At 38.4% G+C, this 27,029-nt stretch overlaps 1 protein-coding gene across 5 annotated transcripts in view; it reads right to left on the bottom strand.

Moving 5' to 3' along the window:
* LOC150078471 (rho GTPase-activating protein 45-like) overlaps nt 1–27,029 on the bottom strand; it is a 492,654-nt gene that overhangs the window by 394,455 nt on the left and 71,170 nt on the right. For 4 of the 5 annotated variants that reach the window (XM_090385482.1, XM_090385485.1, XM_090385486.1 and 1 more), the window contains exon 3: nt 5,809–5,923. The gene's annotated coding sequence lies outside the window, so the exon portion shown is untranslated. Of the gene's footprint in view, nt 1–5,808; nt 5,924–6,076; nt 6,112–27,029 lie in introns of those variants that run through there. The other variant, XM_090385484.1, reaches the window with a different exon arrangement.

Here is a 27,029-nt window from a genome sequence, read left to right as displayed (position 1 = left end):
AACAGGCGATTAATACGCAGTACATTCTCTGCTGATAAAGTCGGTGAGAATCTGCACAGCAACCATATATAGGGTTAATAATAATATATATACGGATTGCAAAACATACAAAAAAAAAAAAAGTTTTACAAAGTGTTATGATGATAATCGTTGCCAATTATAGGTTTGGCCACATTCGTAATTAATCGTAGCGTCAAAATCTCAGACAAAACGAAAACTGGTTTATAATGTTTGCATGCATATAATATACAATTAATATCTATGCTTATATTATCAAAGATATAACATTATTATAATAAGATAATATTATTTTATCTTATTTACTCAAAGTACATGACTCATATCTGGTGGTAATGTTCATAAACAGTTCAGCATATCAAAGTCGAAAAATACACAAGAACCATAACCGTTAGGTAGCAGAAACTGCCCATACTGTTAATGTTGTTAGATTTGTTGGTGCATCAGCAACTTAGGCTACAATGCACTCTTACTGTTATGGGTAAAACTTAATGGTCATAGGCCGAATCTTATTTTATTGTTTCAGGCAATTTCTGCACCTAGACTCGAGTGTTCGCTTGACATAATACATAATAAGGCCGCCGTAGCCTAGTGGTCAGGCGCGCGGGTGCATAAGTACACGTGCCTTGAGTGACCGGGGTTCAAGCCCGTGACTGCTGAATACGGTGCTATTTCTTGTATTCTGTGTATCTTGTAAAACTCCTCTGACCGTTTGGTCGTCCCGGAGTATAAACAGAAAATTTATTTATTTATTATCTCGCACGACTGTGTCCGTCCATTGAAATCATTCCGCAGAAAGTGACTATTGAAACGGCACTCAGTACGTGCCGTTTTCAAACTAACCATGAGGTGCAACTTGTCGTGAAACAAGGTTTTAATTTTTTTATTTTTTCTCTTCTTCGCTGTGAACTGAGCGATATTCAGTTTGGCAAACAATAACAATGACTACAAATTTGGATTAATCAAAATCCACGAGATGTACCATATTTCAGAAGGAAAAACATCGAAACTTTTTTTCAAAAAATGTCATCTAAGACCTATTTACCTGTTTGGGATGACATTTTGTAGCGAGTCTACCGCTTGGAGAGTCATCAGGAGACTGAAGGAGGAACAATCACAAGGCCATGTTGAAATATGACTCATCAGCTTGTATCAAAGTGTATCATCAGCAGGTTGTAGAATCAGTTCCATGAAGCCCACAATGATCGTAAGTCCAGATAGTCGTAGACCATAGCAAGACTGTGCTCTCTTTCTCCCTCTCAAAACATCCGAAATCACCTGCACATTATTTAGTTTTTTATTGTACTATGCGATCCCAGCTAGCTTTCCTAACAACCCAGCAATCTATTTACAATGCTGTACCACTAAACAATGTTGATATACAATTATCTCAGATTACCTTATCAATTCGTTCTCAATGTAATGTCCACATCACAATGCAATACCATGAAGGTATCTGACACTATAAAGTCCCAACATAAGGTTGTGATGATTTTCAAGGATCCAACTGACACTTGTAGGTCCACCATGAAGATTCGAAATGAACAAGAGTTCAATCCAGGAAGTAGAAGTCTAAACCAGGAACTGTGGTTATAATTAAAAATGCAACTTTTCCTCAAACCTAAACACTCCTAAAACAGTAGGCATGAACAACCCTACTGCAGTAAACAGAAAAGGAGAGTACCGCAATCTGTCTCCACGTACAGTTCCTGGAACCACAATAACACCAATACATCACACTTCATCCATCGTAATCCAACAGGCTCGTCGTGGTGGTCTAACTCTCCACTGGAGCCTCAATTTCTCTGATACAAACCCATCCGAAAAGCGTCAGGTGTACACTCAACTGCCCTGAATAACCATTTAGTGGAAGAGGCATCTAGAGGATGTACCTTGAGCTTCTTTAGAAGCAGTGGTGTTCACAGGGTAGACTCCCACTTATAATCAGAACGGCACCACTCATCCTGCATCCATCCTGTCTATCATAATAATATTCCCTTCTAATGTAGCACGTCACGCCCTTTTCATGCCATTTTTAACTGCCCTTCAGTATCTGGATCATGGTCCTTCAACACGGGCCTTCTTCTGAATAATTGGAACCCAAAATTTTGGGTGCGTAAAAATTTCCTTTTGCACTAATAGCTGTTCACATCCAAGAATAAGGGAGTGGAGATTAGCAGATCCTTCGATTAAGTGACCCTCAAGTTAGAAAATTCAACACATTCATAGAAAAGATGGTTACAATCTTCCGGGAGTCCACAAGTTGACGATTTCGGTTGGTTTGAGAGAGAATAACTTTATATAAGAAGACCTACGGTTTGTGTTCTATCGAGCACCAGACATAGTACAGTCAGAAAAATGTGGACACTCGAACATCGCATTAACGATTGACGAAGGGATGGCGCCGTGTGCTCTTTATAGATGGGTTCATGAATAGACCAGTCGGATTCTCATAGGGTTCTAGTGTGGAACGAAAGAGGAACCCGAAACCCTATGTGCAGGAATACAGCAGTTCCGTGGGGTTGTGCTGGCATGAGGGTAGCATTAGTCCATGTGGTTGCAGTATTAATTATCCTTGTACCATTAATCCTTACACTAAGGTAAAAAGATGAGCTCCTGCGATCCGCAGTCCTCTCATATGTTAGTGCTGTAGGCCAAGAGTTCGTTCTGACGGACGACAAAACTCAGTCCCACGGGGTACAGCTGGTGGAAAGGTATGGATTGCCTGCCATGTTTGTCCACATGGATTGGCCTGCCTAGTTCGCATCGAGAACGCCTAGGACACCCTATACTCATGAACTGCAGCTCATACAGACTGTCCCATACAAACTGCAGCTCATACAGACCTGAAAACAGTACTTACACAAGAGTGGCCACTGTTTCTGCGACTCATCACTACTTTGATTTTATTGATGAATCGTAGGTACTGGAACCCAAACACCATATTAAGGCGTCTATCCACAACGGTGACAAAAACTGTTCCTACGAGGTTGCTGATGTATCAAGTTCCAATAAAGCAAGCCGGAATTACTGTCGACTCTGGTGTTGCTCTGAACGTTTTCGTCATACACTGCTGGGAATTTATCTTCAATTACATCATTAGGTACGTAATGTCATATTCTCACAAACATTATTTGCACATACTGTCATTCCCATAATTGTTTTGACCAGTGTAGTGTCATTAACTACTTCCAGGATTTTTAATTGTGCCTATAAGCTCAGCGACGGTGGAGAAAAACTACAAAACGGCGGATTTGCCGTCCTGTATGAACAATTCCGCGTACAGTATTTCTTTTTGTTATCCGACTTTCGCGGACTTAAAATTGCCGGTTAATTCACATTCCAACAACTGAAAACCTAATGCACTGTTTATTTTTAAAGATGTTCTGAGTTTTGATTCATACTGTATCTTAAATCAACGTAATCGTTCCAATTTAATTAACCATACTTTATTATAAATAAATTAACAAAAATAAAATTAAATCAACAGCCTACAAACAGATTTTAGACGTTATTTCATCTGGAGAGACAACGAGGAATGTGGTAACATCCTTCCAACGTCAGAGAAGGGGACACTTACGGGGAAGAAGGTGTTTTCGTGTGGGGTGGAATAATAATCAATGACCGGACCCCTCTTCGTGTTTTTGATAGGGGTACCGCAACTGCGCAGGTGTATTGAGAACAGATCCTCGAATCCTATGTGCGACTCTTAGGGATGCGATTGGCCCAGAATTTCTTTTCATGCACGACAACGCCACTGCACACAAAGCTTTCAAGTGGTGGAGGAGTGGAAGAATATCTTTAAACTGAAGATATTCAACGACTGCCTTGGCCAGCACGATCAGCAGACTTAAATCCGATCGAACATGTTGTGTGGGACTTGGGCATCGCGTTGCACGCCGACAGTCAACCCCTCGGTCGGTCGGTCACTTGGTGAGCCTGCGATGGGGGAAGAATGGGATTTGTTGCCAAAGAATCTTATAGACACCATTATATCGAACATGGTTCACCGCTGTCAGGCCTGTTTAGCCGTTGGAGGGGATCATACGACACACCGATGTCGTATGACCATATTTTCGAGTATCTTGTATCGACTTCTGTAACGTGACCTTTTTGATAATTTCTTGTTTATACTCCAATACGACCAGCAGGTCAGTGGAGTTTACAATAAATCAATCAATACAAATGTTAATCGTATTTAGCAGTCACGGGCTTGAACCTCAATTCACTCAAAGAGCATGTGCTACTGCACTTAGCGCTCCTGACCACTCAGGCCTATACAACTCCTATAAATGTCTCTTATACCTGTCCAAAGTTTCTCACTATCTCCTAATTTCATCATTATTCTATGATACACCACCATTCCAGATTTTATCCCGCTTCATCGCAAGCTGCACGAGTTACACCACATTTTCTACATGTTCTGTTGATTTTGTCGAGCAGTGTATTTTTTGACTGTCACTCCTTGAACTGTTTGGCCTTACTAAGACTTAAGTGACTTTGAATGTGGTATGGAAGTTGGCGCCAGACGCGCCAGTATCAGCATGTCGCAAACCGCAACTACTGTTTAGGGTTTTTACATAAGACTATGTTTCGGGTTTATTGAGATTGTTCAAATAACATCCAATCAACGGCAATCCTGTGGTTAGAAACGGCCCATTGAAGAGAGACCAACAAAAGGTGAGCAGGGTAACAGAAAGGTACCCTACAGTCAGTCAAACAACTCAATAGAACAGCGATAACTAGAGCTGGCCCCAAAATTTGAGTGGTCGGGTCCATTGCAAAACTTATGCGGGGTGTTTTTGTAATAGTAATTTTTTTTTAATTTTTCAAATAAAAAAAACATACAGTAATTAAGACAAATAATTTTATATTATACTGAACAAAAATTTTAAATACGAATAATATTTAATACATTGATCAGCAATATTGTTTTGACCATTTGAGCGCGGGGCCCTGTTCAACAGAACCGGCTGAACATGTTTGTGGCCGGCACTGGATGAGGCAATTCAGAACAGAGAACTCATCGTACTGCATCACGGATAGTGTATCGTTGTCGGCGAAAGACCGGATTCTACTGTTGTCAGCAAAAAACACAGTAAAGTATGGTTACAGATAGCTCCAGTACTGCCAGGTGTCAACAATGGTATTAGAGGCATAATGGTATGGGGAATATTTTCACATTCAGTCCGCTTGAAACTTGTGGAGCAACATTTGTATGCCAAAGGTTATCTGGAAAGTTTTCAACAAGGCGCATCCCTTCCACGGCTGCAATATACCCATATGCGAATAGGTTCTTCCAGTAGGAAGAACCGGTTCGTCACAAGGCAGAATTTTACGAAACTGGTTACAGGAACACGAGAGGAGTGCAGCTACTATAGTGGCCAACCCAGTCACAGATCTCAGAGCAACTGAGCCACTGTGGATGAAGTGGAACGAACTCTAGGAGGGCAGATCAGCAACCATCCAATATGCGACAACAATGGTAACCAATTGAGTCAATATGGATCAGCATCCCTGTGACATGCTTTCATCACTTATTGAGTCCATGCAATGACGAATTCAAACAGTTCCAAAGGCTAGGGGGGGGGGGACACTACTCGCTGTTAGGTAGGTGTTCCTAATAGAGTGCCACCTCAGTGCATTTTTCTGCCTGTAAGGATTGTTGCCTGGGTGATGAATTTTAGATTTCCATGCCAATATGACTCTACTTTAATGACAACATAACTTATTTTTAAACAAACGCTCAGAACAAAACCACAATTATGGCAAAACTACTAATCGCATTACCTGATACTAAATTAGCTGCAAACTCAGATTGATCCGCGTGCAACAAAACGAAGCAATGCAATTCGAGTTTCTGGCCACCATCCTGTTACCATTCTAAGCTTAAGAATCTTCAAACCTATAAAAAACAGAGATAGAAAAATAATTAGGTACATTCACCATAAAAAAAAAAAAATACACTATAGCTGCTATTATTAATTAATGTTCTTAAATCTTCTCATACTCTCATTTCAGCATTCTATATCTACTACTATTCGTAAACCTTCATCACCAAAGATTTAAACATCACGATTGTCTGAGTAAAATGATATTCGCTTCACGCTCTTGAGTAAAGGATACCACAAGACTCTTCTTGCTTGGCGAACTCTGCACTACATAAAAGGTCAACTACAGTGTCTTCGCAAAATGTCGCAGCTCTCTCTCTCTCTCTCTCTCACGCGCGCGCGCATACATAATGATAAATTAATACTGTTTATATTCCAGGTCGGCCACACACGCAGGGTGGGAGGGGAAGAACATTACTATATTCAGAAAGCAGGTGGGCTTGAATACTAATGCATCCACATTGCCACAGCTACAACGGCCGTGGGGTAAAAGTCCTATAAGGTAATTCAAAATTAACTATAGCAATGATTACCAAACGTTTTCGGCCACCTCCCACTTGGTCCCATAAACTCATCCCCAGTGTCCCCTACCCTACTCTATAAAAAGCATTATTCAGACTAGCAGTTTGCAAGATCCACTAAGGAAGATAATAACACAATAAAATTAAAAAAAAATAACAATTGATTGCATATTTATTCAAATTAAAACTTTTTAGTTTAATTAATTCAACAAAATTGACGAACATGATCTAATGATACCAGCTTTTCCAAGTCTTATAGCCATTTAGCAAGAGATTTAGTTATATCACATTTAGTAACTACAGTATTTCACTGTTCAATAAATTCTTAATGCAATGGGTGGACTTGATGAAGTGATACCAGTTTCCCAGTGGCTAGTTTAAAGGCACTTAGCAGGGGCCTTGTTGTTGTTGTTATTTGGTTTTTAGGAGCATTAGCAACTAAGGCCATATTGCTCCGGGATATGCGGTGGTCATTCCCTGACCTTTCCGCATCCTCCGTATTTGGTGGTGACGGGCTCGAACCCCGGTCTAATCAAGTAGCGTGTGCTACGCACTGCTGCTCCTTCCCACCTGGCTACGGAGGCGCCTGCAGGGACCTTAACTCAAACGTTTAGTAATCTGGAGTTAATTTCTTTGCTTGGAGAGAAGTTAGATTACCATACTGAAACTAGCATAAAATATTTATATACATTTGTATTTATAAATATTTGTATAATTCTTAATAAACTACAAAGTAGTTGTTGTAGGCATCATTTGCTGTTTCTCATATTGTGCTCTGCCTTCACGACGAGTTGCCATGATATTGCACTACTTCGAATAAGTAACTCTTCACTAATAGAGAAGACTATTGTTACTTATTCTCAGTTGAATACCACCACCCAGACAGCACTGTTTCACGGCTATTGGCCGATCATCAGTGGGTGGGCAGGTACCCTGGTAATGCAGACATGACGACCCAGTTGTGAAGTTAATCACACAATATGAGAGATGCCAAGAGGTGTAGATGTCAATATTTAAAATAAATAAATGCACAAGGCATAATACTTTAAGAGTTTGGTATCTATATAATATCGGTGTTTAGATACACCTTAGATAACTCTAAATAAACTACAAAGTAGTTGTTGTAGGCATCATTTGCTGTTTCTCATATTGTGCTCTGCCTTCACGACGAGTTGCCATGATATTGCACTACTTCGAATAAGTAACTCTTCACTAATAGAGAAGACTATTGTTACTTATTCTCAGTTGAGTACCACCACCCAGACAGCACTGTTTCACGGCTATTGGCCGATCATCAGTGGGTGGGCAGGTACCCTGGTAATGCAGACATGACGACCCAGTTGTGAAGTTGATGATCGGCCAATAGCCGTGAAACAGTGCTGTCTGGGTGGTGGTACTCAACTGAGAATAAGTAACAATAGTCTTCTCTATTAGTGAAGAGTTACTTATTCGAAGTAGTGCAATATCATGGCAACTCGTCGTGAAGGCAGAGCACAATATGAGAAACAGCAAATGATGCCTACAACAACTACTTTGTAGTTTATTAAGAGTTATCTATGGTGTATCTAAACACCGATATTATATAGATACCAAACTCTTAAAGTATTATGCCTTGTGCATTTATTTATTTTAAATAAATATTTGTATAACCACTTGCCAAACATGCACAAACCTTCACTTACCAAAAATGTAGGTACTGGTAATAGCTTAGTAATAATTAATATAATAGCTATATTAATTTATAAGAAAATTAATAGCTTTTACCAATTACTGGCTATCTTGTGACAACTCAGAATCGTAGATACAAACAAAGTTACCAAAGAAAATAGCTCTGAAAGCGATGAGCAGTAAAACTTTAAATAAGAGTTTAGTGAGTAAGGTGTTTCGTTCCAGCCTCTAGCCTGGTCAATCATAAATAAGCGATTGACGCACTCAGAGAGGCCCACCCACTCCAGCACACCCCTACCGCTCCTTTGCCTCTTAGCGCCACCAGGTAATCCCAACTCCCCCAGAGGGCGGAATCACCGACTTTGGGAACCACTGAACTAGAGCATTATTATACAGATAAGGCAATAGACTCAGTTTTATACACAACAATAAGTAAACTGAGTTTACTAAGAAAATATATAGATCTCATATTGCAGAGAAACTTCACCCCAATTCACTTCGATCTTAAACTCACCACACTTCATTTCATATAACAAATACTAGCTCTGCAACACTAGCAAGCAGCATGAGGCTGTTTCCCTGAATTTACTTGTGTTGTAAGCGTTTGTACCATCAAGCCACCGTAGCCGAGTGGTCAAGCGCGTGGGTGCATAAGTACACGTGCCTCGAGTGACCAGGGTTCAAGCCCGTGACTGCTGAATACGGTGCTGTTTCTTGTATTCTGTCTATTTCACCACAGGGGCTCACATCTGGTGAGTATGGGCTTGGCACTCCCAGGGTCCTGAGCTGGACATCATCATTCTTCTCTTTCTTGGCGATTCCCTTTTCTCTCAGGGGTAACACGGAAATTTTTTTTTTTTTTGCTGGTGCAGCATAAGCCTCAGCTTCCTTGCACTATATGGCTAGTAATAATAATAATCTCACATATTGTGGATATGCAGGAAGTTTCAAAATTGCGAAAACAGATAAATTATAAAACCGTATACAACGGCAAACATTTGTATGTTAAAATTTAAAAACAGTATACGAGTTATACAGAACAATCAATTACTCAGTGAATAATCAGTGTGACAAAGCATATTAGCATTATCAACATGCTGTTGCTTGAGTTCCAAATGCCTCAAGCTATGAAAGCTATATAAAGTCATTGTACGAGTTTGCTCATAGTTATGTACTCTTTTTGTACAAATATATGAGCAAACTGCGTTTGCTATTTACTGCATCAATCTCATATTCTGAAGGCATTTTATCGTGAGTTGCCTTAATATTGCACTACTCTAAATAAAAGGCACCACTCCAATGGAGAAGGGTTTTTTTTTTTTATAATGAAAACCCCAAGCACAAGTGGTATTAGAACTTATAGTACTTAATACCATGCACAGGTTGAGAAGATGAAAGAGGGTACTTTTTGACATTAGATTTGAATTTCGGTAGATTATAAATTTCAGGAAACAAGTATGAAGAGAGTTTGTTCCAGAAAATGGAAGTTGAAGGAATAAATGAGGAAGAAGAAAAGTGTTGGTCCTGTGAGTTTGAAGTTGGACAGTAAACGGATGTTGACTGGTTGCGGTGAGTGTTCGGAGAGGTTTGGAAGAGAGAGCGGGAATTAGAGAAACCAATTCAGAAGAATAGTGTCCATGGAGGTATTATAGACAAGTCACGCAATGGAGACAGAACGTTTATAGCACTTTGTAAGAAATGGATCATTAATTAACCTAACTGCCATCTTTTGAATGAAGTCTAGAAGCCTGAGAAAGGTTTCGGCAACACCGCCCCAGATGTGGGAACAATGTTCAATGGTAGGGGGAGATGTGAAATCTGTTCAGAGTTAGCAGCTATTTGGAAGAAAAGTAAAGCCAACAGCAAAAAGAGAAAACCCAGTGTCTTAGATGCAGAGGAAGCAACATTTGTGATGTGCTTGTGCCAAAAGAGAGAATAGAAGCAAAGGTAATCCCTAATAGAGATACGTGATCTTAACTATCAACTTCAGGCATTACCGCAGAAGACCAGAAATCTGTCAACTATTGCAGCCAAGTGGCTAACGCCAAAATAAAAGAACTATAAAAATACCTCGACTCTATCGGGCTACACCTAAATGAAGACAAGACTGCGCAAATGACCTTCACAAATAAAATAAATCCAAACAAAATAACAATATACGTGAACGACATCCTTGTCCAAAAGGTTCAGTCACATGTTGATCTTGGACTCATGTAGGACGAAGGACTGAACTTCCTTCCGCACTATGCTTATTTCCGTAGGAAAACATACGCGGTTATTGTTAGGTTTTTAGGAGCATTAGCAACTAGGGCCATATTGCTCCGGGAATATGCAGTGGTCATTCCCTGACCTTTCCGCATCTGGTGGTGACGGGCTCGAACCCCGGTCTAATCGAGAAGAGTGTGCTACGCACAGCTGCTCCTTCCCACCTGGCTACGGAGGCACCTAACATACGCGGTGCTCTGGACAACCAGGCAGGAGCTCACCGGTATTAGAAACCCCAATTTAATGATTCAGTATATTAATAGATGTGTATATTGCTCCGGGAATATGCAGTGGTCATTCCCTGACCTTTCCGCATCTGGTGGTGACGGGCTCGAACCCCGGTCTAATCGAGAAGAGTGTGCTACGCACAGCTGCTCCTTCCCACCTGGCTACGGAGGCACCTAACATACGCGGTGCTCTGGACAACCAGGCAGGAGCTCACCGGTATTAGAAACCCCAATTTAATGATTCAGTATATTAATAAATGTGTTATCCATATTCCTCTATACGCGTCACAAATCTGGTCTTCAGCTCCGGAAAGCATTATCAAGGCTTTTCTAGGAATAGAATACTGGCTCTTGAGATGGCTGAACAAAATTTAAGCTAAGCCTTTTACCATCTCAAGAGGTATACTATACTCCAATTGAGAAGTCACTCCCTGGAGGCAAACAATCACTACAAAGAATATAATGACACTTGCTCAGATCTTATCGTGACGGCTGGATTCACCGAAAGCCCGAGAGTGGATAGTAACACCCGGAGAAAAACAAAGACGAGTTGCAGGTAAGGAACAGCAACTCAAGCCCGCACTTACGTAGTTGGATAGTCTGAAAAGATTCTTTCCAGCAAACACTCTAAAGCTGTTTAATACCCTAAAAATCAACCCTGAAAAACTCTGAACAAGAAAAACATACGGAAAAGAAGTTCTCGAAAACTACTACCTGCAGATACAGATGTAAGAAAAAAATAAATAGCACTAAGAATCTCCATACAGTAGCTGACAGGAATCCCGACCTCATCTGGAAACACTCTCCTGGATATGTCTTATCTACTCCCACAGAAGAAACAGACTGCTGAAAACAGTAAAAATGAACTTTTACGCTTTTAGTCTGTATTAAATTGTATTCTAATATCCGCGCTAATGTAAATATGGTGATGTTATGCTTTAAACGCAGCAGTATAAAATTTTACTCGTTTATTTATTAAGTCTTAAGCAGATTACAAGTTATTAATGTATCGTATAATTTTGATAATAAGTACTACATGTATTGTAAAATTTAGTAACGAGTGTTACATATAATGTAAAATTGTATATAATATTATTCTCTGTCGCATAACAGAATATGTATCTACACCCCCTAGTCAATGGCTGTAACCGGGTAGCGTCTCCTAGGAGAAATAAAGATTAATAATAACTAGAAATTGAGTGTCATCGAAGATAAGCAAAGGAGAAGTATCCTCTTTTGAGTTATAAAACAGGACTGAGTTTTAGAAAGATTGAAATAAACTAAGTTAACATTGACCCCTCCCCCCCCACAGAGAATTACCTGGAGATCGTAATTTAAGGAATTGGTATATGAAAGGTCATTAAAATACAAGAGGAAAAAAAGTGGGAGAAAAAACTGAAGTTTAGAAAGCACCAGCATTAGTGAAGAAATTAGAAGACAGAGGGCCTTCTACCATTTTCCGCAGTGAGCAGTCAGGCAGAAAACTGGATACCCGATTACAAAAAACAGTTGGCAGACCGTAAATAATGGAAGCTTATTAGGAAGACCTTTATGCCAAACACGATCAAAAGCATTTGAAATTTGGAGGGAAGGACGTTGGATCTTGCAATGATACCCATCATATCCTCAAAACACAATCATACTACATGATGGAAGAAAAAGGAGGGGTAGCCGGAGCTTTGCTCTGGAGAGACTAAACATGGGTTCCACCACTTCAAGCCTCCAATAAGCAAAGTGGGGTAGCATCGGTTAATAAAAGTCATCTACCACCTAACATTGCCTAGTAATACAGAAAGGCGGCATTTCTCCACGTGGTGTGGACTTCACACCTCGACCACTGTTTGCGTTGATTTGCGCCTGGGTGGTCATCTCCAGTATATTAGATGTCGTAATTCAGGACTTGCACATGTGGGTTATACCCAGGCTTACTAATAATTCTACCAGCGTGAAGGTGCAAGCAGAGGATTTCGTTATCGCAGAAAGACCGGACTTCGCAGAAATTCGGTCCACTTGCCTCAAGTATTCACCTGAATATCAGTTCCATCAGTTTTTTAGACTCGCAGGTAGCAAGCCCAGCTTGTCATTGCCTTAAAGAATACCTGTGACAGCCTCAAGGACCAAAGACCAAGTATATTGCTTCTTAAAGTGTACGTCACTACTTAGATCCTGGTTTTAATTTTGGAATAAAAAGAAATTCCAAATCTCTTAAAAGGCCTCTGATAAGCAGTAGACTAAAACAAAAAAAAAAAAAAAAATTACAGAAAGTGGGGGGGAAGAGAGCGAGAGATTGTCGAAACAGAAGAGACCAAAAAAAAAAAAAACATGGAAACATTTATTCCTTCATCATTAGCCATTTTCAATCCACTGCAAAATGAAGGCCTCTCCAGTAACTTTCCAGTTCCTTCTGTTTTGTGCAATGGCCATCCATTTACTGCCCACGAACCCTTGAATTTCATCTGTCTATCTCCGTTGTTGTCTTCCAGGTTTTCTTTTAGCTCCTCTTGGGTACCATTCTGTTATTTTCTTAGTCCATCAGTCATCAAGCTATGTGTCCTGCCCGACTCCACTTCAGTTCTTTAGTTTTGATAAGAATGTCCTTTAACTGAGTTTGCTGCCTAATCCATATGTTTATCCATTTAATCCTTAACCTATATTAAATTTATTTTATAAGCCTAGCATTGTTTTGATTTTTTTTTTTCCATTGCAAGCACTTATCATAGAAATCCTTTAGGCAGTCAGCAGAAAAAAAAAAAAAAAAACATTTTGTGGTAGCAAACCAGATCAGGGGGGGTGAAAGTGAAGAAATTGATTTCCATTGCTTTTGGACTGCCCTTAAGTGGTATACGACATTTCTAGAATAACATATGGCATGATGCAGGGAAATTAGCCATGCATGCTCTAATCTAGCCAGTGACAATGTTCAATGAACTTAATGGAACTGATCCTGTCAATACTTTACTCCATAGTTTTGTTTTAGCATTTTTAATTTTATATTTAGCGTATATTGATATGGTCTCTCGCACGCACGAGCAAACGCAAAAAGGAAAAAAAAAAAAAAAAATATATATATATATATATATATATATCTGATGATTAAAATAAATCTGATATTTAAAATAAAATAAAAAAAAACATCAGCCAGTAGTACAGCAAAAATGTAGAGCGAAACATTTTACGTTTTGTTTCGCTCTACATTTTTGCTGTACTACTGGCTGATGTTTTTTATTTTATTTTAAATATCAGATTTATTTTAATCATCAGATATAATTAGGCTTCATGTGGAGGATGTGCATTTGCTGCCTCTATTGATAGCTTCATATTTATATTTATTTATTTTTATTACTTTTGCCTAACTTTTACATTATATATTTATATATATATATATTAAAAAAAGAAGATAAAGTAATGCAATCATAGTTACAGTTCGCTGACCAGATGAAAAGCAGCAGATAAAGAATGAGCCACTAGTAACAAAGGTAACAGTTTCAATTAATGAACAGTAACGTCATGGGGTAAAGGTAGCGCGCACAGCAGTTTCCTCCTCTACCCAGTGTCATTCTAACTCTCGTACTTAGGTTTTCGACGCTGAAACCAATGTGATGTAATACAAGCATGCTACTGAGCTTCCTTGTTATCTCTATGAATTGTCCATATTTGTCATTCTTCCATTGAATCTGTGACACAAGTTTGTTTTCACTGTTATGCTAGAGCTCTTTTTATCATAAACAGTATTTTTATATAAAAGATTGTTTAAAGCCTTTAATTAGTTGTGCGTAATAAAATATCCTTATTTATTTAAGTTTAAATGCAGTTACTAAAACTCAAACTCGTATTTACCCAGGCGCTTTTTTTTTTTTTTTTTTTTTTTTTTCTTAGTAACAGTGCTTGGAGCAAATGTTGAGGTACGCATTCCCAAGTTTCATATTTAATCTAAAAGAAATTTTCACGAATTACACAGATGTGCAAATCTTATTTCACAAGAAACGTATTCTCATTTGAGTTTTTAAGCATTTCATAAACAAAGGTTAGAAATATCTGACGAGGTTTCTAATTTTTACTTCCTCAGAGCCGATTTGGCAGGTGGTCACAGACGTAGCTAAAAAAAAAAAAAAAAGAATTTTTATATAAATATATGAGGTGTGGATCAAAAAGTTTTAAGACTTTATTACAAAAGAGCGGTGCAGGTAGAGAGTCAACGTGGTGAATAAGAAGAGGGTGTCACTGCATTACTGGTTTAAGTGACTTCCTATTCCATCATATCACTAATGAGCAGTGTGTTGACGTTCAAAAGTGCTTTAAGCCTCCTCTGTCGCAATCGTAACGGAATAGAAAACTAAATCAGTATGAATCAAGGTCTGTGTCAAGAAGGAAAAAAATGGAGTGGAAACTCTCAAAATGTTAAAAACTGCAGTTAACGATGCTCGTCTGAACAACGCTGTCGTTTTTCATTGGATGAAACGTTTCAAAAACACGTTGAAACATCTTCGTTTCAAAAACGAAGATGACCAACGTTCAGGTCTGCTTACAACATCAAACAGTGATTAAATGATTGTTTGTGCGAGAGGGGAAAAACTTTTCTGATTGGTAATTAACCATCCGAGAAATTGCTGTTGAACTGGGAATCACCTCTGAATCACGCCAGGCTATTTTAACAGAAAACCTTCGCGTGGTTCCAGTGTCAGAAAAATTTGTTCCAAAGTTTGAATAATAAGAGTGGAAAAGAAGGGCGAGAATTGTCTCTAATTTCATCAACTGTATTTTCACTGGGGCTAAAACATGAGTGTAGGGTTATAATCTCGACATTCCAGTTGTCCTAGTGGAAATCGCCAAACTCGCCCTGTGCAAAAATCAGCACGACACCGTCAAAACAATATTGAAAATGGTGAATGGTTTCTCCACCATTGCAATGCTCCTGCAAAATAATGCCACTGCGAAACTCAACTCAGTCTTAATTGAAGCTTTCCACCGACGTTTTAAGAAACAGCAGGAACCTTGAAACACTTGCATTATCAAATGGAAACTACTTTGAAGGGGACCGCTTATATATACCCAAATTTTGTCTTTTTTCTTTTTCTTTTTGTAGAAAAGTAAAGTCTTGGAGCACTTTTATAAGACCTCGTACGCCAATTTGTACCCTCGATATCATTGTTATTGGGCTTTAGAAGCATCGGCGACCAAGGCCACTTTGTTCCGTATACTGTCTGTAAATTGTGCGTGTTCTGAGGTCGATTTCTGTTTGCTGGACGAAAAACCCGAGTTTCCGGTAGGAAAAAAACCATGCTACCCTCGCCTGACACCGACTAACTCAGCCACATTGTGAAAAAAAATTCATAAAAATTCCTCCCGTCATTGACGGGATTCGAACTCAGGTCTTTTCAACCTGGTGTGAAGAGGACGGCGATTCTACTAGCTGTGCTACTCAGAGAGCGCTCTCCATATCATATATCTTTCTCTTCTACACAACAGTTAACCTTTTTCTGGATTATTCAGTGTCCACACCTAGCTAAAATATCGTAACTCAGCGTCACAAAAGGACAGCTTTTGCAGTGTGCTTCGGATGATTTCCTGAGAACATCGTTTCTACAGAAACATCGACAATCTTGCTTGCCACTAAAATAAATAAAAATGAAATCGTCTTATAAAAATTCTTTATTTCAGAGAAAATAATACAGCTGAAATATACCCTTCATTGGCCAGCTTGAAACGCTTCTCCATCTTAAGTTCACCAACATCGATGCTGTCAGGTTAAAAGCAGTTGCAATTTGACCAACTTGCCAATCTCCAGGTATGTATACTGAGTGGCCACTTGATTACGTACACCTACCTAATAACGAGTAGGTTCCCCAATAGCCCTCAAAACAGTCTGGATTCGTTGTAGCATGGACTAAACAAAGTTTCGAAGGCGTGCCACAGGATGCTTCCTCATGTCGACACATATGCTTCTAGTTGTTGCAAACTGGAAGGTTTCAAATCTATGCTCCGAAGGGCCCGTAACAACTCAAATCCAAATTGAACTGAGATCTTGAGGATGAATTCGCTCTCATGTTCCTGGAACTAGTTCTGTGCAATTCTGGCCTTGCGTTATGCCACATTATCCTGCTGGAAGCTCTTCGCAGATGGACATACTGCAACCATGGAAGGACTCGCCTAACAATTTCCAAATAACCTGCCTCATCTAGCTGATGATCCGCTAGCATCAAGGAAGCTCAATGTTCACCACAAAAACACTCTATACCCCATGACACTTTCACCACCAGTTTTCACTTGACACCTGGCAGGATAGATCCATGCTGTTTCTTGCCATATTTTGGTCCTCCCCAATCATAGTGAAACATAAGGAAAAAGGATTCGTCAGAATAGGCAACATTTTCTATTTGTCCAGTGTTAAGTGTTCTTGAGCCCACTGTAACCATACTTTTTTTCCCTGAGGAGTATAATCCGGTTCGGTCGTCAGCTGCAATACCCCATCCATGAAATGGACGATTGTATGCTCTGAAATACTTCAGCTACTACAAGATTATTATTTAACTGACCTTAGCCTTTTTGTTACCCTGCACGTCTTGTCGGCAACTCGCATCAACGAGCTATTCTCGACCACGAAATTGCAGTTGGCTGGATGCTATTTAGTTACTAGAACAGTTTCGATATACCCAAGACAGGGTCTTATGTGAAAACCACAGCAGTTGCAGCTTCCAGATACGTATCTGGTATGCGTATCTGCAGCTTCCAGATACGCATACCAGGGCATCTGACGCCGACTACCAATGTCATTTAGATCTATCGTCTTACCTATTCTTGCACTGAATAGGCACATACAGAGGCGGACGGGGTCAAAAATTCTTACCGGGGAAAACTTGTAGCGGCCTCATACTAGTGAGTATGACCATAATCACACCGGCCTTCATCGGCTTCCGATCTCCGGAGTTTCCCCAGCAAGTCTTATGGCCAGTCCGCCTCTGGGCACATATACAGCATCCCTGCTCATCTCCTTTATATCTGGTTCAAACACCTGATACTATTACTGAAGAGGCCCTTCATGACAATAATGGTTTCGCAAATTGTCATTCATTTCAAGATGTCTGGGTTCGAATCCTGTCGAGGATTGAAGAAATTTCTAAAGGTGGAGTCAATCTGGGAAGAGTTGTAGGTAGCCTGATCTCGGGTAGACTGTGTAGGGATTTTTAGCCTGTACAACAAGCAAATCTACCCGCGAATATGCACTTGTCCAGCCATAATACACAATGGAGCGATATAGTTTTAGATGTTGGTGCTCCAAAAAACCCCACAAACAACAGACATTACAACTGTTCTTGTTTATATTCCACCAGGTCAGAAGAGGTTGCAAAAAATCATAAGTACAATCATTAATCCTATTTATCATTAACAGGTTTGAACCACGGTCTGCTCAAAGCGCATGTGCAACTGCATTCACTTTCCTGACCAATTATTAATGCATAATGTTACTGAAGGAGCGCTCATTCTCACTTCAAACTGATGGATGTACTCGGTCTATATAAACACGTTGAATTAAACTAACGATCTGCAGGGTAAGATTTAAGGTAGTAGTGGCAAATGATGCAAGAAAGCAATCTTATTTATCAACACACTTCTCCAACACATACCCTCCAAGAATTTGTCTAGGTCTTCCTTAAATTTATACAAGCCATTCACTTCCACAACAACCGATGGCAACCTGTTGCAGCAATCAACCACCAGCTTTCTGAAAGAAAACTTCCGCACATCTATTCTGCAACCATCCTTCAACTTAAATTTATGCCCCCTCGTGTGTAGGATTAGCAAGGGGAAATACTTCAATCACATTCGGTTTACTCAATCCATTCAAGCCCTTGATCATCTCAGGACATCACCCTGCAGGTATCTAGTCTCGAGAAGCTGCAATTTGCAGAACTGAAGCCATTCTAGATGAGCATAGTTTTGTTCCCTTCACCAATCTGGTTTCCCTTCTCTGCACCCGTTCTATTACATCTTTCCTAAGTGAGGCCTCCAGACCCGTATATAATACTCAATATGCGGCCTAACTATGGCCTTGTACAAAGGGATAATCGCCTCCTAATCCATCTGGCAAACTTTCTGTATATCATTGACAAAACTACATGAGCTGTTCTGGCAGCATGTATGCATTGCTCAGAGAATTTCATATCTGACTACGCAATTACTCGTAGGTCTTTTTTTATTTTTCACTACCCTGAGTACAGTACCACACAGTTTATAAGCTACTCTGGGATTGCTGCCACCCCTAAGCAACACCTTGCATTTGTCAATGTTAAACTTCAACTGCCATTTCTAAAACCACAGATCCAATTTTCTTAGATCTTGTTGGAGCAGCTCACCCTAATTACTGTTGTTACCACCCTGCCAATCTTCGTATCATCTGCAAACTGTGACAATAAGCCTGATATACATTCATCAATATCATTAATAAATACTGAAAACAAAAATTGTCCAAGGGCTGAACCCTGGGGAACTCCACTGATAACATTAGCCCATGAAGAGCAGTGTCCATTGATAATCATCCCTTTGTGCATAGCAGTAACTTGCCTTTAATGCCACATTGCTCCAGCTTATATGACAGTCTGTTATGCACAATAGTATCAAAGTGACCAGTCCCTTGGTTACTGCATCACAGTAGCCTATCAGATTGGTTAGACAAGACAACTGTGACTGCAGGATAATTGCATTCCTGTTCAGGTAGTCCACGCTAGTAGTTCTCTGACCCACTTTATCACTGCCTCGGCAGCTTCAGCTCATTCTCGCACCCCTTCTATTTAAGGGTGTCCCATCCCTGTGAAAACAGTGTTGTCTGTACTTGTTAACAAGTACAGACAACACCGATAAATATTCAACTCGATGAGCTTTGCCCATTCTATCCATTTTTAAATTCAATCCAAACTACCGACTTTTTCCCAATATTACCCGGTTCTTGGCATTATCATTGATGCAATAAATCAAGCTTATACAGCATTTAAAAAAAAAAAAACCTTCCATTTCACCTATTCAATTTCATTCCCCCAATAGTTTGACTAATTCTGCCTTGAATTTGTTTAAGCTATCAACATCCACAACAACAAGCAGAATCTTGTTCCAGGAATCAAGCATCTGCTGGCTAAAAGCAAACTTCCGTACATCTATTTTGCAATCGTCCTTCTTCAATTCGAATTTTTGTTCCCTCATTTGTAGCCTGAGCAAGAGGAAGAGTCCCATCAGCATTGAGCTTGCTCAATCCTTCAAAACCTTAAACACTTCAATCACATCACCTCACAGCTGTCTAAATCTTCAGACGCTGAAATTTGCAAATTTTCAGAACTGAAGCCTTTCTTGGAAAGAGCACCTCTTTGTCCCCACACCAACCTCTTTGCCTTTCTCTGTCCTCATTCCAGAAGCTCTACACCCTTCCTAAAATGAGGCCTCCAGATCTGGATGCAGAACTCAAGACATAGCCTGATCACAGCCTTATACAATGGAATAATCACCTCCTTATCACTATTTGCAAAATTCCTGTATATCATTGACAGAACCCCGGTGAGATAATCCTGGGAGTATGTCTGCACCGCTCAGAAAACTTCACATCCGACTACACAATTACTCCTAAGTCTTTCTCATTTTCCAGTACTTGAGTGTAGTGCCATACAGTTGGTTCTTACCCATATGCAGTATTTGCAGTTATCAATGTTAAACTTCAATTGCTATTTCTCAGCCCATGTGCCCAACTTTTCTAGATACAGTTGCAATAGCAGTGTCATTCACACCCTGCCTACCTTTGTATCATCTGCAAACTTGGACATTAAGCCCCTGATATGCTTTCATCAATATCATTGATAAATATAGAAAACAACAATGGTACCAACATCGAACCATTGGGGACTCCACTAATAACATTAATCGACGAAGAACAACGTCGCTCTCCCACACAACCATCCCTTTATCCATAGCAGCAACTTTACCTTAATGGTACAGTATAAAAAGCTTTCTGAAATCCAAGTACGCGTATATAATATCAAAATTATTTTTTGCATCCAGGTCCTCTGTGACCACATCGTAGTACCCTACCCTATCAAATTGGGCAGACAAATTTTCCCTTCAGAGGACATTGCATGGTTTCTTATCTCCTATTTTTAACATTATTAGTGAAAACGTGTACAACATCATCACCTTTTGTGCTGATGTACTCTTACCCTATGTATTTATAATATCCTGATTTACATTGTCAGTTAGCCATTTTCATCAAATACTTCCAATAATACATGATTTATATATCTCTGTATGTGTGTGTTTGTTTTGTTTGTTGTTTAGGAGCATTAGCAACTAAAGCCATATTACTCCGGGGATATGCGGTGGTCATTCCCTGACCTTTCTGCATCCTCCGTATTTGGTGGTCACGGGCTCGAACCCCGATCTAATCAAGAAGCGTGTGCACTGCTGCTCCTGCCCACCTGGCTACGGAAGCGCCTATATCTCTGTAGATGCAATACTCGAGACCAATGAGCATGGGCTTGGCAAACCCAGGGTTCTGAGCTGGATATCATCATTCGTCTCTTGCTTTCTTGGTAACTCTCTCTCTCTCTCTCTCTTGGGGTAATGCAGGATTTTTTTTTTTTTTTTTTGGCTGGTGCAGCATAAACCTCAGGCTTCCTTGCACCATATGACTAATAATAATATCGTGAACAGATTCGGAAACGTTTTCATAATGAATAACAGATTTAAATTTACTGTTTACATTCAACTGATGTAAACAGTGCTGATAAAGTTCATTATTACCTGCATTTCTTTACCTTAGATCAATGTTCCTTTTTTTTTTTTTTAAATAAGCAATAATATTCATCTTTAGATTGGCAATAAAAGTAAACCCTGGGAGGGATTTTAGGCCTTACGCTTTTTAAACTGGACTTAGAGAATGAGTGTTATAAATGTTAAGAGTTATTATTATTACATATTTAGTATATTTTTACAACAAATATGCAAAATAGAAATTTCTTTTTAATCCGAGATGTGTCAGATTTTGTGATTAACTGATCTGTGATCAAGTGGATCACAGGTGTTCCAATTTAACGTTGAGTAGGTAGTTAATTTAATCAGTAAACCCTCTTCCCTGTGGCATGCTTTAAGGGCGTTAGTATATAGGCATAACCGCCTGTCTCTACCAAGTCCATCAACCGTCCGCATGTAACAACTCGATTCCCGGTGGATGGATTTTCAAGAAATTTTATATTTGGTTCGTAAGTTTTGAGAACTTAGAACTACTGAGTTTTATTGAGTGCTCTATAAAGCTATATTAGGAAAATTGATATATTTAAGATGTATTTATTTATTTATATATTTACTATTCATCTAATTAATCATGAAAAATGAGTGTGTTTATTTTTAATTGATTTTTTTTTTTTTTTTTTTGCGCATGACCAACTGGGTGGATGAGGAGCATGCATATATACATATATATATATATATACTGTATATTCAATTAATTTTAATTATAAGGAAAATAATAACAGAATGTCCCTGAAATGTAACGCCCTACACACATTACCTAACTTGTAATGGAAGTACGTTGTCGGATGTTAGCCAATTACATGTACTTCAATAAGAAAAGGTTCAATCAATATATTTTTAGCGTGTTTTTCGTTGGTCTCTGGAAAGCTTTGAAGATCAGTCATGGCCTTCGCTGCCCCCACCGTACTACAAAAATCTATTCATATAAATGAAAGTACATTTCGCGTATTACTCTATAACGAAAGAAATGTGGCATCTAGGAAATTTTTCAACTTATGTCCTTTTGGTACTTGGGAAAATTTTAGATCCACTTAAGATTTCACAGCCCTCGTTCTCCCCCTCACCCGCCTACAAAAACCGGCCTAAATGAAAGTATGTTTTCGCGTTAATTCACAAGAAAAATGCACATTGCTACCAAATTTTCAACATATGTTCTGTTGGCTTCTGGGATGGTTCTAAGTTCAATTCTGATTCCATAGCCTTCTCTCCCCAGTTTCTCCTACAGAGATATTACTAAAAATTTGGAACAGGAGCTCTGATCGATTTCAAAATTTCAATGCTTACTTAGAATATTTTAAGAATCTTTGTAACAAATATTCACCTCGGTGGTTTGACTTATTTTGTTAGAAATCATGAATTATTACTATTTGCTCACGCGTCTGAAATGACAAGCACTGCGTGCATTAACTTGATACCCAATATACGAGTACATTAGTAATCAAAAAAATTGTATTTAGCAGTTCTGATTTAGAGAATTTATCAATATCACTCTTTTCTTCAAATTCCAGAACAACCCCCTTATTTCGAATTGGCCTCATTTTACGTATTTTAATCTCCTTATAATCATTTTTAAGGGTATTAACTACTGCCTCTCTTACCTCCTGACTATTTTGCACACTGGAATTCTCACCTGCTCTTTATTACCATATTTTGCTTTTTACACCGTGTCGTCCAGAACCTTTTTTTGAGTTAGCACCTTGTTATAAATTTCAAATGATCTACTCCTATCTTCCCCCATACTGCCCGATTTAAGTTTATCGGGCATTAATGTCGTCTATTAATGGAGCCTTAACTTGTAATTCATTAGCTCTAGCTTTCAATCTTTCATTGTCGATTATTAATGCCGTAGTCACTGTCTCCATATCGATCCACTTATCCAAAACATAATTCGAAAATGGTTTAGTTATTTTATTTGCCTCATTTGTCATGTAATCCACGATCTGTTTCTTTAATTTAATAACTAATTCGTAGATTGAAATAACATCTTCGGATCTCATTTGTTGTTCATATATATTGCTTACTATTATGTCGCTTTCCCCTACACTAATTCCAATATCTCTTCTCGAACCATCCTCATTCATGAAATCAACCATTCCCTCCGGCTCAGTAACCTGTCCCAGATCCACCTCACATTCCACATTTGTTTGAGACTGCTCATCAACAACAGAATTTATAGGCGAACTCTCAAGACTTAAACTATGAACTTGATCTGCTATTATTTCTACAAATTGTTCAACATTTCGCCTTTGCGAACTCGAACTAGACTCTCTAATTTCCTCTGTATAAACAGATTGGGTAATATTTTCTTCCTTAGTCATAGGATTTTTAGATAATCTGCCTTTACTATTTTTATTGTCCACCTTTTTTGCTAATTCCACCTGTCTAGGCAATTTAGAACTTCTCAGGGTTACTGGGGTAGGGGGGAAAATCCAACATTTTCCCCACTCCCCTTTACACCTACTAATTTCCTTCCTTGACTTTTATTTTCCATTTTGTTAAGAGGAAATAATTTTCGACAATCTAATATCGATATTTCAACTTATAAAACAACTATTATTCGCAGCAGACAAGGATAAAGTTTTCCCGCCAAAACGGCAATGTCAACTCGACGATCGTTACCACACGGCGGCCATATTGTACCAGCCAGTGTGGTAACTATACTTTCCTAAAATAGATTCTTCTCAGGAATAAACACAATTTACTTTCAAGTTTCACCTGAAAATTATTATTATTATTAGCCATATGGTGCAAGGAAGCCTGAGGCTTATGCTGCACCAGCCAAAAAAAAATTCCCGAGTTACCCTGAGAGAGAGAGAGAGAGAGAGAGAAGTCGAAAGGAATCACCAAGAAAGAGAAGAATGATGATATCCAGCTCAGGACCCTGGGTGTGCCAAGCCCATACTCACCAGATGTGAGCCCCTGGGGGTAATTTATTATTATTATAATAATAATAATAATAAATCATCAGTCGTTTAGAAGTGCTGATTGCTCCTCAAGTCTTTTCGGTCAACTTTTTGATGACTCAAAAATTGCACGAATGAAAACAATTGCACTAATAATGAACTACTTCACTTAACGAAGTTTTAAAATATGTCAGTCGTACTGAATTCTTTGGAATTTCCGCCGATGCAAGCAACCAAAAAAATCGGAGAAAGTACAGTATTTCCATTGTTATTGCATTATTTCAACGAGAAAAATGGTATGCAAGTTAAACTTCTTAAAATGAATTGTTTAAAGGATGAGACATCAGACACCATCGCCAACTACGTCCTTACGTCTCTGAAGGAAAATAATATCCCCAAAGAAAAGTGTATTGCGTTCAGAGCTGACAATACAAATGTTAATTTTGGAGGATCAATAGAAGAGGCCAATGCAACATATTTTCTCGACTCCAAAATTTAGTTAATTCCAGTATCAAAGATGTCGGATGTCTAGCGCACATATTTCATAATTCTGCTCAATCGGGTGCAGGAAGACTAGCCGTTGACGTGGAATTGGTAGTTATAAAAATATTTTCTTACTTTCACACTTATACTGTTCGAACGGAACGTTTAAAGGAATTTTGTGCTACCGTTGATATAGAGTCAGTGGTTCTTAACCTGGGGTACATGTACCCACTAATAGTATGTGAAAGTCTTTCAGGGGGTAACGCAGGTCTTGATATGTAAACATATGTAAAATGCAATATTTCTTGTAATAAACAAAAAAAAATTCATTCCTTACGAATATCACTATATGTATTTAACGATATGAAATATCTGTGCAGACATATATCATTATACATATCGACAAGCTTTAAAGTTCTTTGATAATTATTTTTGTTCTGATGAATTAACAATGGCAACGTGGATTCGTAATCCTTTTATTATTGACAATAATGATATTAAGGATGAGGAATTAATTAAAGATGACCTTATTGATTTAAGATCAAAAGAATTGCTAAAACAAAAATTTAATTCTACATGTTGAGAAGAATTTTGGTCTTCCTTAAAAGACGCCCATCCTGCATTAGTAAGAAAAGCCATGAATCTTTAAATTCCGTTAGTGACAACTTATATGTTCGAAGCAGGATTTTCGACACTCGTTTCATTAAAAACGAAGAAACGAAACAGGCTTCTTGTGGAACATGATATGCGTGTTTCTTTATCGAAGATGGTTCCCTAAGTTCACCATTTTAACAGCAACAATGCTCACATTAAACGTCTGGTTTTATTTTTTCTTTTTTATTTGTATACATTATTTATGCTTGTTAAATATTTATGATTACTAAAATATTGTACAAATAAGTAAATAAAGATATTTTATAATGGGGGTACGAAATTGATGTTAAATTTGACAAGGGATAGGTAGAAAAAGGTCAAGAACCACTGATATGGAGTATAAAAAATTACTCTCTCACTCTAAAACTCGCTGGTTGTCATTATTTCCTACCATTGAACGCATTTTAAAAATTTTCGAAGATTTAAATTGTTTTTATCTGAAGAAAAGCCTCCCGTTTTTATTGAGAAATTTTTTAATCATCCATTGGGATAAGCATATTTGTGGACTGCCCAAAGGTTTCTCAGTTTCTTCAATAAGCAGAAACTAAAAATTGAAAAAACAAAACTATTTTAGAGGTTAAATTAACTATTGAAGAAACGATTGAGATGTTAGATAATAAAATATCTGATCAATTTCTGCCATTTAAGGCTAGAAAAATTATTCAGTGTGATATAGAAAATCGAGAAGTTCATAAGTTTAAAAACTAAATCACAGATTTTTATTCGATGGCTAAAAATTATTTAGAAAATTGGTTGAAACCCCTAGAATAATTCCAGTTCTTAAACTGGATGCTAATGAAAAAATTCTGAAATGAGAGGATATAGAGGAAAAAATCTCTGGAATCATTTGAAAAAATTAATATTAAGTTTGAAAATGTATTATATGATCTATTTATTATATTATGTGAGTTTGGCGTTTAAAAAAAATGCCATAAACGAAATCGAAAATAATAAAGAATGGAATACACTGAGTTGTGTTGAAAAATGGACAACATTACTTTAAAAAATAGAATAGCTTGAACAAAAGAGCGAGTTTATTAGATTATGTTCATATTTATTTGCATAAATTAATTTGTTAGTTAAATTGTCAGACACGAGTACATCAAAGCGATTTGATGTACAATTTTCGCTACCTATTATGTGTCTTTGCTGGGAAATTGGAAATTTATTCAAAAAAACTTAGAAGGGCAGCGAATTTATGTAGGGAAGTCGTACAAGTGGGCCGCCTGAACTGCAATACATGTAATTATATTTACATAAACATGGAATGTAAACAGTTTCTATCATATTCGGCTTCATAATATCCCCCCCGCCCGCAAAAATTGGGTCAAAAGCTGCCATTGATTGGAAAGTCTCCCCCTCCACCGTTTTCAGAGAAGTTTTAATTTTATTTAAATATGGAAAAGGGTACAATATCTGACATAACTAAAATTTACATGCAGGGGTATATAACCATAGGCGTAGCTACCATGTAGGTAGGCAAGGCAATTGCCTCCGGGCCCGGCGTCTTTGGCTGTCTTCTGTTTTTGCAATTTTCATTAATTAAGTAGGGGTCTGAACATGTTCTTTGCTTCCGGGCCCGAAAATGGATAGTTACACTAGTGCATAAGACGT

The sequence above is a fragment of the Mastigoproctus giganteus genome, chromosome 11, assembly GCF_048544385.1.
Source record: "Mastigoproctus giganteus isolate SK-2022 chromosome 11, ASM4854438v1, whole genome shotgun sequence".
NCBI lineage: Eukaryota > Metazoa > Arthropoda > Arachnida > Uropygi > Thelyphonidae > Mastigoproctus > Mastigoproctus giganteus.
Note: the sequence above shows the minus strand (reverse complement) of the source record. Positions and strands in the feature narration are given on the sequence as shown.